The 15,697-nt window shown below is 46.2% G+C and overlaps 1 protein-coding gene and 1 pseudogene across 3 annotated transcripts in view; one reads left to right on the top strand and one right to left on the bottom strand.

Moving 5' to 3' along the window:
- Pknox2 (PBX/knotted 1 homeobox 2) overlaps positions 1–15,697 on the top strand; it is a 269,797-nt gene that overhangs the window by 119,984 nt on the left and 134,116 nt on the right. The gene's annotated exons all lie outside the window — the stretch shown is intronic.
- LOC118588159 lies at positions 5,727–5,845 on the bottom strand (annotated as a pseudogene).

The following is a 15,697-nucleotide window of genomic DNA, read 5'->3' as shown; positions in this document are numbered from 1 at the left end:
CTGAATCCCCAACAATCCTGGGCCCTGCTGAGCAGGTGAACTCTCTCCATTATCCTATGGGAGATTCCCGTCGGATGCACTTGAGAGAGAGAGGAAGAGCACCCTTCATGGATGGCACCATGCAGGGGATGATGCTTGGCTGCTCTCTTCCACCCAGCAACTTGATGCTCCTGTCATCCCCAGCAGACGATGCAATTTTTGTCCCCTGAGCCCTGTTCTCATCTCACTGCATTCTAGGGTCCCTTTTCCATGTGGGGCACTTAGAAGGCATTCGGTAAGTGCTCTTAATGAGAATCAAGTGAGACCACAGAGGTGAAACACATTAATACTTCAGAGGCCATCGTCTTCCTTTTCCTCTTCCCCATTTTCTGAATGAACAAACAGACATCATTGTCAACCCTGAACTTTCAAGTTCTGGGTCAGATTTAAACAGTAACAGGTGTCTCTGGTGCTGTGACTGGAGTCCCTGGGGAAGAAGGATGCGTTCATGAAAGAGCAAATAACTGTCACCCAGGGCCAGAGTGGAACTGAGTTTAGCCAGATCTGAGTGAGAGGGAATAAAGGTGGGACAGAAGATGAGAGCCTTAAATCACTGCCCTAAAACAATTTCTGCTCACCACTATCGTGTCACCCAGTGCTCATTAAATGTGTGAGCACCTTCACCAGAGGCCTGTGCCTTCTGCATGCTTCAGGCTTTGCCCAATAACTGTTCACCAGCCACAGCAGCGCAAGCCTTGTGAGGGCTGGGTCTTGCCTGGCAACCACAATCTGCTCCTGTTTCATCTAAAAATAAAATAAAATAAAGTGGGTAGGACGTTGTTTCTCTCCCCATCTCCAGTATGGAAGAGTGCAGGATCAGAGCGCTCTCCCAACCCCCAACCCCACCTCTTGATGAAAAATTAACCAGCTGTGCAGAGCGAATGAATCCCTAAAGGAGAATGAGGTCTCTGATGTGAGCTGGGCTGGGTTCTGGGAGCTCCAAAAACCCTCCTGATTGTTAATTCTCTCACCCCCTAAATCCTCTGCGCTGCCGCCACCGACAGGTGTGTGCAGCATGTTAATTGGCCACTCCTTCCACAGCCAGCTGTGCCCAGCAACTGGTGGAGCTGAGAAGCCCTGTTTGGTCTTTTGATGTGATGCAAGTCCTTGTGTGCTTCTGGGGCAGTGGAGTCATTTGGGGTATACTTCTTGTTTACTTCTGTCTGTATCTGCTCGTTGGTGGCCTTCCTGAGAACAGAACCTGGATCTTATTGGCATCGGACCCCAGCACCTGACAGACACTGACACATAGAAGTGATTGTACTGAATAAATGAATGGATGAATGAATGAGGGCTTGGCTATAGGCCAAGCCTATGTACCAGGCACATTTCATTCCTTGGGACCCCATTCATTTATGCACCCATTCATTCAATAGACATTCATTAAGCAACATGGTTCATTCATTCTTTATTCTCATTCATCTATTCATTCAATGTACTGGGCTTGTTCTAGGGCTAGGGATGCAGAGATAAGACGCTTATTCTCTTTTCTCTTTCTCTATTCTCATTATGTTGATAATGTGGTAGGGTGATAGGTCCGTAACCTGAAATCAAGCAGCGGGTGATAAGAGTGTCCAGAATGAATTTGGGAAGCACTGTGAGAGCCAGAAGTGGGTACCCCAGTCCACCAAGGAAACAATACAGAGGAGTGACATCCAAACTGAGTCAGAGTCGGCAGAGTTAGCTTCAGGGGTCTGAGAGGAGAAGGGAGTGCCTGGCAGAGGGTGCGGGCACAGGGGTTAATGCCCTCATAGCAATGCCCCAGTGACGGTAGAGTTCAGCACCAAAGGCTCCTGTTTTGAGGGGTCCCCCTTGGCCAAGCCTGGCTCTGGCAGGATGGTACAATGGACAGAACAGGTCAAGAGATTCAGAGCAGGTGCCACCCATCAGAAGCAATGAGTGGCCCTGAAGGATAGTTGTCTCCTGAGGTGTAGGTTTATGGTGGACCTTCTCCCACATATGCATGAACACACTAGAAAGAAAGCTCAGAGAGCCAGGGGATAATTTCTCATTAGGCCCATGGTGCTCTCTGTACCCATTCCAGGGCAGGCAAGCATGCGTGTGGCCTCTCAAAACCACTGTGCGCAGCACTCTGCATCCTGAGCAGAGACTGAACCATTCTCATAAATCATAGGGTAGCCACTGCTGGACACAATGGATCCTCATAAGAGTGAACAGAGAATTACCAGTGGGGCCAGCCATTCCCCTCCTACATGTAAACTCCAAAGAACTAAAACAACAACAATAGAGACTCAGACGTGTGTTTTCACACCCTGATTTATGGCTGTATTTTCACATTCATTGATCAAATTCTAAAAACAACCAAGTCTTCATCCATGGATGGATGTCCATAACCATCCAATGAAATATTCTTCTGCCACAAAAAGGAATTCCTCTATGTCACATGCTACAACATGGATATACCATAGACAAACATTGTACTAAGAGAAAATAAGACATAAAATGACAAAATACTGTATGGTTCCACTTTATGAACTGTTTAGAGTTAGAAAACTCATCAATCAGGAAATAAATTAGGGTTGCCAAGGACTGGCGCAGGTGAGAATGGGTTGCTGTTTTTAAAAGGCGCAGAGTTTCTGCTGGGGTGATGAACTTGGAGAGCTTCTCTCCAGGATCCACCAAGCCCCCGCGGTCCCACAACCCACTTATAAAATAAACACACAGACACTTACATTATTTAAACTGCTTGGCCATTAGCTCAGGCCTGCCATTGTCTAGCTCTTACTCTTATATTTAGCCCATTTCTGTTAGTCTATACTTTGCCACATGGCATGTGGTTTGCCAGTGTCTTTACATGTTGCTTCTCATGGCAGCGGCTGGCGGTGTCTCTCCTCCAGCTTTCCACTTCCCAGAATTCTCTTCTCCTTGTCCTGCCTATACTTCCTGCCTGGCCACTGGCCAATCAGAACTGTATTTACACAGAGCGATATCCACAGCACTTCCCCTTTTCTTTTTTTTTTTTTTAAAGGAAGGTTTTAACTTTTACATAGTACAATTACATATAACAAAACAATTATCAAGCAAGAATTACAGTTACAATATTAAAGAAGATATCCTATCTATCTTATATTTGTGAGTCTAAGGTTTTATATCTAACTTATCTTTTATCATAACTGAGGAAATTATAACTATCTAGTCTTCAACCACATCAAAGACCTCAGAAGGATATAATATTATCTGAGAACCAGGAGAAGGATGCAAGCATTTTTTGGGAGTCTTGCAAGAGTAGACAGAGACAGCTGGCAGCCTGGACAGTCACCTAATGTTCCTTTGTAAAGTTGGGGCATTTGTCTTCAGCCCACAGGGCTAGAGTCTCTTGGTCACTTTTTTTAGTGTCCTGTAGAATGTCTGGCAGTTTCCTCTGTGAAGCAGGAACCTGAAAGACCATTTTGTCAAGGAAAGTTCAGTGGTCACCTTTCTATGGGTCCTGCATGTCCAGTTGATCAAGCAGTCCAGGCAACAACAGTTTCTTGCCCAAATGGCTATTTTTGCCAAGGTGAAGATAAACTCCATATGAAGTGTCTTCAATGCCCATCCTCCTCTCTGAAGTAAATTGGTGCTGCCAGGAGCAGACATGTCTCACTGTCCAGAAAGTCTAAATTTTAAAAATATTTTAAATGCCATATTCTGCAGGTCTTTGAAGTATTTGAAGATTACCTATCTATCTGAAATATCTCTGTGTATACCTAAAAGACTTAACTAACATGGCTACAAGTATGATTATCATAGATGGCTAATTATTAATCTATTTTTAATTATCCATTATAATTTTAAATGAGCTGTACAAACATAATACCTTAAACATGAGTAGAAATATGTACATAGTATAACAAAATTAACTTTAGTTGTATCAATAGACTAAAGTCTATACCAATGTAAAACATTTTAAACAAGTTGTTGCTCTTTAGAAGTAAGTTCCTTAATCTACCCTTTCATCCTATTATATCTATATCATATCCCCTTTTCTTCTTTAGAAAGAGATTGCATTTATAATCAACCAGATTTAAATAAAAATATTGATTTTTCTCTGTCCCATACCAGAGGGCTCTTCTGATTTGGAACACAAGAAACTCTTAACCTTTTCTTTTAACAATGTGCTTGGGTTTAGAGAAGGAGTGAGACAATTCCATCTCCAAAGCCAGCTTGATAATTTTTGGAAATTGGGTGTAGTTTCTCTTACTACTTCCTGCTGGAGAGGGGCACTGTATCTTATGGGGACACAAAGAAAATTTTAGGATTATGGAGTAGTCCATTAGGGTGAACCTCTGAGCCAGTTGCCTTGAAACCATTCTGGATGTCGGATCATCTGGGCCATCATGTCATCGGAGACCTTTCAGGTGATCTTGGCTGATCAAACCTGATGTATCTTAATCTGGAACAAATCCATGGCCTCTGGCTTTCTGTGGAAACAAAAGCAGAGACTGCTTTTCAAAGCAACATATCCTTATATCCAAATTTTGAAGTCAAGGTACCTTTAAAATTTACATATTTGTTTAACTCAACAGCTTTTATGATCAAATCTTTTTTTTTTTTGCAGTTAAAAATCCCAAAGACAACATAAACCAGATTCTCTGTGTAATATCCATCTTTGTAAGACTGAAACGCAGCTGTGGCTGCTGGCTCTGCCCACCTTAGCTTTCCAACATGGCGGTGGTACAGTTACCGCCAGCTCTGGGTCTGGAGCCATGTGTACCATCAACTATCAGAAGCAGTTCCATCAAAGCAATTCATAGCCCAGAAACCTTTTGTTGTTGTTGTTTTTAACTAGCAAAGGCTAAATCTACCACGCAGCAGAGTAAAGTGCCGCTTGTAGATTCTTCATTCCCGCCACACTGCAGGTCAGACGCACACGCCAGGAACCCGCCATAGTAGCTCAAACCGGCAGGCTGCCACTAACTTGAGAGAGACAACTAAGAAGTTGTTTTTAGCTCCGTTTAGAATCTTTTTTTTTTCAGGTTTTAGGTGGAAACTCATGCCCCACGTTGGGCGCCATTTTAGTTGGATAGCTTCTCTCCAGGTTCCACCAAGCCCCCACGGTCCCACAACCCACATATAAAATAATCATACAGACACTTATATTATTTAAACTACTTGGCCATTAGCTCAGGCCTACCATTGTCTAGCTCTTACTCTTATATTTAGCCCATTTCTGTTAGTCTATACTTTGCCACATGGCATGTGGCTTGCCAGTGTCTTTACATGTTGCTTCTCATGGCAGCGGCTGGCGGTGTCTCTCCTCCAGCTTTCCACTTCCCAGAATTCTCTTCTCCTTGTCCTGCCTATACTTCCTGCCTGGCCACTGGCCAATCAGAATTTTATTTACACAGAGCAAGGTGTGACAGAAGAATATGAAGACCAGGCGGTGGGGAAGTTTGCACGGCAGTGTGAATGTAATTATGCCAGTGGATTATACGCTTTAAAAATGGTTAAACTGACATATTTGCTTTATACAAATGCTACCACAATTGTTTTTGTGTGTGTGCTTTTGTTTTTTGTTTTGTTTTATTTGTTTGTTGTTGTTTGAGACAGGGTTTCTCTGTGCTGCCCTAGCTGTCCTAGAACTCACTCTGTAGACCAGGCTGACCTCTGAACTCAAGAGATCCACCTGCTTCTGCCTCCCAAGTGCTGAGATCAAAGGTAGGTGTGGTGCACAGTCATGCCCAGCAAGACTACAGCTGTCAGTATTCCCAGGCAGTCTCCTAGCCAAGTACTAACCAGGCCTATCCCTGCTTAGCTTCTGAGATCAGATGAGATCAGGCACATTCAGAGTAGTATGTCTGTATATTGTTACCACAATTTTTAAAAACACCCTCTATTGGCTTTTACGAGAGACCCAGAAGTCAATACTTTTACTGCTGTCTCCTCTCAGGCCTGCATACCCAGCAGGCCTTGCTCCCCCAGGACTCTCGGCATCGAGTTCTGCCAGACTGGTGTGTTTCATTTTTGTTTTTATTTCCTGCATCTGCTACTACCAGAATCTATTATTGCTCTCTGGGGCTCATGCCCCTGACAGCGATTATTTGTACATGTAAATCAGAAAACCAGGGACAAAGCTTTAATGACAAGCTCTTTGGTGGTAGCAATGACTGTAGCAGGAGATGAGCCAGCCCCCACTGGACCCCTTTCTTGGGCACAGTGCTCAGAAGCCTGGTCCAGTAAGGGTACAGATCCATAGTCCGGGTTCACAGACTTCTTTGCGAAAGCCATATGGATTCTGGAATCTCTTGCTGTGTCCTGCACAGATGGGATTCAATTCTTGACTCTCCCTGCAAGGCTGGGCCCATTGCAGGGCCCAGTTAGGACTGGTGCAGCTAGCATGCACAGGAAGCAGGCTTTCTTTCAGCTTCTCTTTGCCATCAGAAGCAGATTGTAGTTTTTTCTTCCATGCAGTCCAAAGGGCCTTATGCCTGATACGTGATTACCCTGAAAGAGAGGAAGGGCATCTTTCCAAGAGTGGGGACACTAGGGGAGGGAGGTGGCTCACTGGCAGAGCTTGTTTTTGCATGCATGAAGCCCTGGGTTCTGTTACTAGCTCTCCCCACAAGATTGTGACATTTATCAACCCCAAGGAACACTGGAAAGGTGGGAGTGCACAGTAAATCAGAACCCACAAAGTGGAGGAATTGGTGTTATTTGGCTTTTTTGTTTGGTTGTGGGCTTGGGTTTGGGTTTGGGGAATAGGATGGGATGGGATGGAATGGGCATGGGATGGGATGGGATGGGATGGGGATGGAATGGGCATGGGATGGGATGGGATGGGCATGGGATAGGCAAGGGATGGGATGGGCATGGGATGGGATGAGATGGGAGGGGGTGGGATGGGCATGGGATGGGATGGGATGGGATGGGCATGGGATGGGATGAGATGGGAATGGGAATACACTTCCCTGGACCACCTAAGCCTGTTAACAGCTGACACCACAGGGCAAAGTAAGTTGCAGAGTATGCTGATATTTAGACTTGAAAGGTGGCTCAGCTGGTAAAGTGCCTACCTTTTTTACCCACAGAACCCACATCAAAAAACTGATCATAGGCACTTGGGAGGCAGAGACAGGTGGATCTCTCTGTGAGTTTGAGGCCAACCTGGTCTACAGAGTAATTTCCAGGATAGGCTCCAAAGCTACACTTAGAAACTCTGTCTTGAAAAACAAAAACTAAAACTAAAACAAAACAAAACAAAACAAAAAAAAAACAAAACAACAACAAAAAAAACCCACCTGAACATGGTTACTCCCCCAGCACTAGCAAGACAGAGATAAGTTGATTTTGGGGGCTTTCTGGCCAGCCAGAAGATCATACATGGTGAGTAACAACAGGCCAGTGAGAAACCCTGCCCAAAACCTGAAAAAAAGTAGATAGTGCTTGAGGGACAGTACCTGGGTACCTGGGTACCCAAGGTCCCTACACACACACACACACACACACACACACACACACACACACACACAAACAAACAAACCCACACTTATATGCATACAAGATCTGTGGGAGGCAGACACAAATGATAACTGATTGTCTCTGGAGTGAAATGGAAGCACAGAGGACTCAGAGCCAGGAGGAGGAGAAATATGCAGACAGTTGAGATACATACGTTTGCATACATATTTCTTACACATGCAATATACACAACACATATAATTTTCTTCTGCTTAAGTTTACCATACTCTTTTAGTTGGCTACTTAGTAAGTCACCTTTGTATTTATATCTATTATAGTGTGTCCTAAGTGGTCAGATGAGTGGCATTTGGCTGTCTTCTTCCTCCCTATGGTTCCTCGGTGTATCTCAGGGGTTTGGAGTAGAGCGAGGCTCTCCAGTCTGGGGTGCTCAGCCAAGTGTTAGGTGTTACCTGAGTTTCTTCCCTTTTTTGTTTGCCATAGTTGTGTTTTTGTTTAGTTTTGTTTTTTGAGACAGGGCTTCTGTTTCACAGCCCTGGCTGTCCTGGAACTCATTCTGTAGACCAGGATGTCCTTGAACTCAGAGATCCTTAGAGCTGGAAAGATGGCTCAGAAGTTAAGAGCACTAGTTGTTCTTCCAGAGGTTCTGAGTTCAATTTCCAGCAACCCCATGGTGGCTCATAACTATCTATAATGAGATCTGGTGCCCTCTTCTGGCTTACAGGCAAACATGCAGACAGAGCACTCATATAATAGATAAATAAATCTAAAAACAACAACAACAACAACAACAACAAAAAACCCAGATATGCACCTGCCTCTGCCTCCTAGTGCTGGGATTAAAGGCATGTACCACCACCGTCCAGCCGAGTTTCTTCCTTTTCAATAATTTATTTCCTTGTTTTCCTGGACAGGAACCCTGGTTTTGTATCTTAGAACACTTTCCCTCTGGGCACCGCGTTGTTACTGTTAAAACCTCTCCACAAAGCATCCCCATTTGTCTTTGGTAAATTTTGTCTTTCTAAACTCTAGGAAGAATCTACCCTCATAAGATCACGTGGGACACTCTCTTTTCCTTCTCCCTCCTCCCCTCCCTTCACTCCTCTCTCCTCCTCTTTCCTAAGTGGGTGGCTGCCTCTCCCACCTACCTTTTATTTCTTATTTGAATGTCTTCAAGATGGCTAGGAATATTACCTTTAATCTTGTTTTCCCCAACATTGATTAAAGGAGGTTTTTTTTGTTTTTTTTTTTTTTTTAATGGAATGTTCCAGAACATCCTGAGCAGTGGAAAACTGCATGTGAGGAAGGAAGCTGCCCCCTCAGCTGGGCTCTGTAGTTCACCTCTACTAATGCTATAACAATATTTTTCTTACATCACAAAGCTCCCTATCCTATTTAATTTGTAATTTCAGACAAGGATTTCCATGCTAACTAGAGGAAACATATAAAACACAAATACAAATGATTCCCATTTGAAGTTGTTTTGAATATTCCTGCTAAAGAACTAGTAGTTACCAGATTTTCATTGCCCTAAGTACTTATGGACTATATCCTTTTTGGGTCTGTCTTTAGTCAACACTGAGCTCTGAAGCATAAAAACTGAAGCTCCTATTCTCATCCAGCTTACAGTTCACAAGAGTAAGTCAAAAAGGCATGAGCAGAAGCTGAGGTAGACAACAAGAAGAAGCCAGTGCTGAATGGCGAGGCTGAGAGAAGGCCTTAGTGGAGGACCAGGGGGCTGGGGCATAAAGGCTATAGGGAGGTGGGATCTGGAACAGGGTATAGAGAGGGCATAGCAAGAGAAGACATTGGGAATTGAAGACCATGAGCCAGCTCTTGTCTGTGGGAAGATAATGTGAATGCAAGGCACCATGTAGAAAGGTGGAAAAGGTGTGGGTAGGGGAGTAGAAAGGACCGCCCACCAGCCTTGTGACTTCCTGGGTGTCATTCTAACCAAGGATCCATCTTTCTATCTCCAGAGTGAACAGGTCAAGGTCTACCTTGCAAGGCTGTCATGGTGGTTACATGGGAAAGGACAGCACATTTGGTTCTATCCAGGAACTGCTGCCTCTCCTCTCCATTCATGTTGGGTAGAAAATAGGGCTCTTCTAAGAGTGAGGACTGAGACAGGATTAGGGGAGAAGGAAAGGCCTGGCTGAGGAACTGGAGTTCTGCCTTGCTAAGAGTGAAGAACTGGTCAGAGCCTTCAGTTTTTGAGCAGAGAGTGAAGTTAGTTTATTCAGATTAATCAGGAAGATTGACAAGACAGCAAAGCAAGATCAGGGCCATGGAATGCCAATGGATACTCATGAGATCATGGCTCAGTTAACTCTGGGGCTTAGGGCCTGTGTTGGGACAGTTATGACATCACCAACATGCAAAGGATATGTCCACATGAGATGAAAGTCCTTGGGAGAGGGGTTAGCCCTGGAAACATAGGTTTGAGAGTCGAGTGTTCACATTGGATCAAGACGTATGTGTTAATGCAGGTGAAAGTGTGTGTGCACATGTACTTGTGTGTGCACATGTGTATATGTGTCTGCTTGTACACAGCTCTCAGCACCAAAATGTGCAATGAGGACTCAGGCATGTCCTTTGGGCAACACAGTAGTTTGAGGACAGGACATAGTGTGTTGAAGGACCCAGAGGGAAAGAAGGCTTGTAAGGAGGCTTCGGGAGGGAGTGACTTGGAAGAAGGCAGATCCTAGGATTAGCGGTGACAATGAGCTCTGGGACAATGAAGTTTGAGACAAAGTCGCTTCACAGAACTTGTCAAGAGGGTGCCCTTCAAAGAACAGTGTCTGAACCTGAGTCTCCATGAATTGCCCCCTTTCCAAAGGTTGGCCTAGCCCCTTCCTTCTTTGTCTTTCCTTCCATGCTCACCATTGAACTCAGGGCCTCTCAAATGCTGGGCGAGTGACCGGCTGCTGAGTCACACCCTAGCCCAGCCCCCTCTGGCCTGCTGTGTGTTGGCACTTGGCTTCTGCCGGGTTATTCCTCATAGGTGGTTGTTCTCTGCACCTCGCTCATTATGTGTGCAGTTCTCCCTGACTGATATGTTTAAAAGCTCTCTGAGAATTCTTTTGTTCTCTCCACCCCCATACCAGGCAGCACGTGGAAGGCAGCCTTCCCATTCAGTAAAGGGCAAATCAATGCTCCCAGTCACCCAGGTCTGGGGGGGGGGGGGCTGGGGGTATAGTCAGAGGTGGAGTACATCCATTGGGGTTATCCCAATTCCTTTTCCTCTCCTACTCTCCAGCCTTGTCTTCAGAAAACTCATCAGACATGACACGCCCCCACTCTCCTGCCCCCTTGATAGCCCAACTTCCTGCTGTCCCTTGCCTAGAATACCTCGGTAGCCTCCTAACCTCTCACCCCACTTTTTCCTTCCCGTTCAGTCTGTGTGACACCCAGCTGCCAGCGTCTCCATTTAAAATGACAGTCAGTCAGGTCATGTCACTCTGCTGCTGAAAAGCCCTCCAGAGGATCTCCTGCAGAGCAGACATTCGGAGCCTCCCCCACGGCTCGGAGCCTCCCCCAGGCTCGCCGGCTCTTAGAGGATCCAGATCCCTGCCTATTCCACTGCTTCTCCAGCTCCCTGCTCCAGCTGCACGGGACTCCATGCAGCCCCTAGCCCTCCCCCCACACCCCCACACGTTCCCCTAGCCTAAGACACACTTCTGCCACCACGAGGACACACACAGGTCACTTGAGTCTCTGTTCGACTGTCGTTTAACCAAGCAGCTTCTATTACTGTATTTGTGGAGGAGCGGGTCACACCCCTGCCTTTGCTTTGAACACGCTAACCTACCTGCATGGCTCTTCTCTGCGTCTGCATTTGCCTCTTTACGATCTGCCTCCCCTAGTTTGAGGTCTGTCCTGTGGAACCAGGGAGTTCGTTTAACTTGCTGCTTTGAACTTGGTGCCTACAACAGTGCCTAGCAATTAGAAGGTGATTAATAAGCCCCAGCTAAATGAAAGGGAAGGGAAACCAACACACCAGGTGTTTATGACGTGCTAAGTAGTCTTTAGTATTTTCACTCATATTGTTCCCCTTCTCAGTTGTCCATGAGTGTCCATGGGGGATGAATTCCAGGACTTCCCTCAGGTACCAAAGTCAACAGATGCTCAAGTCTCCTAAGAAAAATGTGGCAGCATTTGCATATAAACTGCACACATCCCCCAGTGTATCTTAAATCATCTCCAGGTTCCTTACCAAACCTCATACAATGTAAATGCCATGTAAGTAGTTATTCTGCAATATTGTTTAGGGACTAAGGACAAGAAAAGGTGTGTGCGTGTTCAGTGCAGACACAATCTAACAACCATTAGGCTGTAGACCTGACCACGTGGCACAGGTCAGCAACAAACTATTATTTCTATCCATCGGTAATTGAATTTGCGAATGCAAACCAGCAAAGTGCCAGGCTGACTTCGCTGTGCTTCCTAGTGTATAGATGAGGAGACAGACAGACAGAGTTACAGATCAGTCTTCGTTTAAACCCAGAGTTTAGAATGGAAGCAGACATTCAGGAAGTGAGTAAATTGACTCTAGCTTGAGCTCATTCATTCAACGGTAGACCATTTATTAGGCACCTAATAGTTCTGCCCTCTGCCAGTTTCTGGAGACCTAAACTTGGATGAAGAGCAAGTCTTCATCTCCATCCAGTGGGGGCAGCACCAGTTAGGTGAGTGGCATTGTAGCAGGGACAGGAGGCATCAGTCCAGAGTCCCGAGAAGGGTCTAGGAATGCACAATCAGAGGTGGAGGGTTTGCCTACCGTTCATAGACCCTGTGTCCCACCCACCCCCAGTGCTGGTGTGGGGCTGAGTCAGAGAAGGCTTCTGGACTCCTGAAGGTGACTCTCAGGTAAATCTCCAGGAACTAAAATTGTGTATTAAAAGCCAAGTTGTTCCTGGCGGGATAAAGACTAAGCCCTTGAGACTGGTGTATGGGACCCTTCCAACCTTGCAATCTCATTCAGGGTTGTCCTCCATCAAGTCAGACTCACTGTTTCCTGCTGTGTGGTGCCATGCCGCCTTTGCAAATGGTCTTTCCTCTGTCTAGAACCCTCTCCTCTTATCCCACCCCATTTTTATTTGTTGAGGCTCAGTCCTTTCCTCTTCCTGGGTGAACCTTGTGCCTGTCCATGGGCCCCATGTTTTTCTCCTCATAGGTCTGCTCATTGTCGCCTTCTTGCGACTCCTGATTCACGGTAACTCCCCCAAAGACCAATAGCCTTAATCAACTTAGTTCTCGCTGGTATGTGACACCATAGGACCTGCCACATGGATATGAGACACATGAATGTTGGATGGAACTGTGCTGGAGGAGAGGGCTTTGGAGGCTTAGGAAGTCCCAGGTATAGTGAAGGCAGTTGGGAGGCAGTGAGTCAAAAAGGCTAGAGTGAGTGGTTGCTGGCTTCCCCTCAGAAGGTGGCGTTATGGAAACAGATGGGAAAGCACCTTGGTGCTGTAGATACCGGCAGAGACAGATGTTGGACTATGGGCATCTGGAGAAGCAAGCAAGCATCCTGTCAGCTATCTTGTCTCTTGGGTTAGAGGCTGTATGTGCACCTCAGGAGCAGCACATTTGGCCATGGAGCTGAGGATGTGGCACCACTTCCCTCCCTGCACACCTGGGCCAGTTTAGCCTTCAGCCCTGGAGTTCACTGCATGGGAGGCTCCAGCTAAAATGAGGCCGAGCTCTGCTGCAACAGCTGGAGGGGCTAAGTTGAGTCTGGGCCTGGCAGAGTCCAGTTGTTTCTTCCCCAGTACCCTCAGTTCCTATAAGTGGGGAGCCTGGGTCAGGTGCAGACAGGTCTCCATGCCCTATGTTCTGAGCAGTAGGAAGAACAGCATGGATCACATAATGAATGAATAATTAGCATGAAAGAATGAAGGGTGGATGAATAACTGAAAACAGAGATTTGGGCCTGTTATTGGAGTGAAATAATAATGAGCAAATGAAAGAATGAAAGTTGAATTTTAGAGCTGTTAGACGCTCCAAAGTTTGGTCTCAGATTACAGTTCTTGGCCTTTGACACATTCTCAGGGTCTTTCCAACCCTCGTGGGTTGACCGTAGGTTAGTCCTTTCTCAGACCCGATCTGGCCAGCCTTTGCTATCAAGTCAGAGTGTGAGAAACTGCTGCTAATATGTTTGGGGGCACTCTCAGTCACAACCATAGTCAGAGTGTGCCACTGTTTTTTTGTTTGTTTGTTTTTCTTTTTGTTTTTTCATCCTTCTTCTTTGGCATAAGATGTGCGAGCTAGTTTGGATGAGCCACTCAGCTCCCTCCCTGTGAAACAGAGATGATCAAGGTCCCTGGGAGAGCTGCTGGCTGTATGAAGGTGGGCTTGCCTAGGAATCAGGATAAGGGAGTTTGGATCCTGCTGCCCTTTCCTACTTAGGACCTTGGGCATGTGGTGGAGCATCTCTGGGCCTCAACTTAGTTATCAGTTAAACAGGGTTAACAATACTGGTCATGTTGGCCTCAAAGGACTGTTGTGAGCAATTGGTGATGTGTGTTTTTACAAATGCCACTGGTAGAAGTTACTGTCCTGACTACCCTCCTTGTTTTCCTGCTTGGAGGGGAGGATCTTCCTGCATGGCCCTTCTACTTTCCGGGCTCAGGGTCTGACCCTGAAGAGAGCAAGGGGCTCCCTAAAAGCTGTGGCACAAACCCAGAAGGTCTTTCTCATTCTCTCCTCTGGTTTCTGAACTACCTTCATAGTGCTGCGCTGGAGAGGAGCTGGCTGTAGGCTCAGGAGGTAGATGACTCTCGGTCTCGTTCTCCACAAAGGGCTGGCACTCCACAAAGCCCTATGCTGATGGTTCAGGGTCAAGGGCACTATCCTCTGCTCCCTGTCTTGCTCTCTCTCCAGGGAGGCACAGAATGACAACTGGCAGCTGGTTCTGAGCTGTGGAGTCACCAGCAGTACATTGTGGAGGTGGAGAGGGTTTGGGAACAGAAAGGGGGCCAAGGTGAGTGTCTCACACCCCGAGAATGGAATGGCATCTTCAGAGGGAACAAAGCTGGACTGGCATAAGAGAGGAAATTTCTCTTTCCCTGTCCTCTTTATCCTTCCTTTGGGTCCTGCCATTAGAATAACAATAAGCTATGGGTTTGGCTTAGTAGTAGAGTTTTTGCCTAGCGTACACAAGGCCCTGGGTTCCATTCCCAGTGAAAGATTTATTACTTTATCTATTGGGGCAGGTGGGCAGTGCCATAGGGTACATGTGGAGGTCAGAAGACAACTTATAAAGTCAGTCTCTCCTACCACATTTGTCCTGAGGATTGGCAGCAAGTGCCTTTACCTGCTGATCCATCTCTCTAGCCCAGCTGCTAGAATTTTTTAATACCATGCACTTGGCACCATGCTAAACGTGTTATTGCATTATTCCATTTACTATTATATAGTATTATTAGTACCCCCCCCCTTTATAGATGAAGCCACGGAGGCACAGATAGGCTAAGCAACTTACCACAGTTCTCCAGCTAACATTTAGAACCAATATTAAACCTAAACTCACACTCATAACCACTACGAAAGGGAAAGGGAGAAAAGATACATTACTAAACAGAGCCTCCAGGTGTTTAATGTGTTTCAGGGTGCGCGCGCACAGACTGGTGAGGAAATGGCTGCTGAGGAGGGGAGAGGGATTTGAAAATGCTCATAGAAGCTAGATATGTTTGCCCCTGTAACTTCCCCTGATCCAAACAAAAAGAGCTCTACACTTTGTCTCTGTAGTATCCCCGAAAGCTGAGCTCCCTGGACTCCCAGAAAGCAGCCTGGGCCCAAACACAATCTGACATATCACAGGCATTTAATATTTGTTCAAGACTCAAAGGTGATTAGACAAACAGGTAAATTTCTCAGTGAGGTGTTGGAAGACGGGCCTGTAAGAGCTAGCAAGATTGCAGTGTGGCTCTGGGCGAGTCTTGGCCTCTGTCCCCAGCTTCCTCTTCTAGGAAACGAAGGTGCTGGTGATACATGCTTATGTCAGCCCTGGGCTGAAATGTGTTGTCCCAAGTTGATAGTCTGAGCTGGAAGGTGGCAGGCAGCTTTGTAACCTCCAGGGCCCTGGCTGGCACTAAGCTCAGGAAGTACTGTTTGCAGCTCAGATCAGAGGCTCTGATCTGCTGCTGCTGCTGCTGGAGTCTCTGTGCAAGAACAGAGCAGTGTACCAGAAGGGCATAGAGATAGTCTCAGGTGTACAAGATCCTGCATCCCATGTATC

Source organism: Onychomys torridus, chromosome 7 (assembly GCF_903995425.1).
Source record: "Onychomys torridus chromosome 7, mOncTor1.1, whole genome shotgun sequence".
NCBI classification, from domain to species: domain Eukaryota; kingdom Metazoa; phylum Chordata; class Mammalia; order Rodentia; family Cricetidae; genus Onychomys; species Onychomys torridus.
The sequence above is the reverse complement of the archived record's forward strand: the minus strand, read 5'-3'. Positions and strand labels throughout refer to the sequence as shown.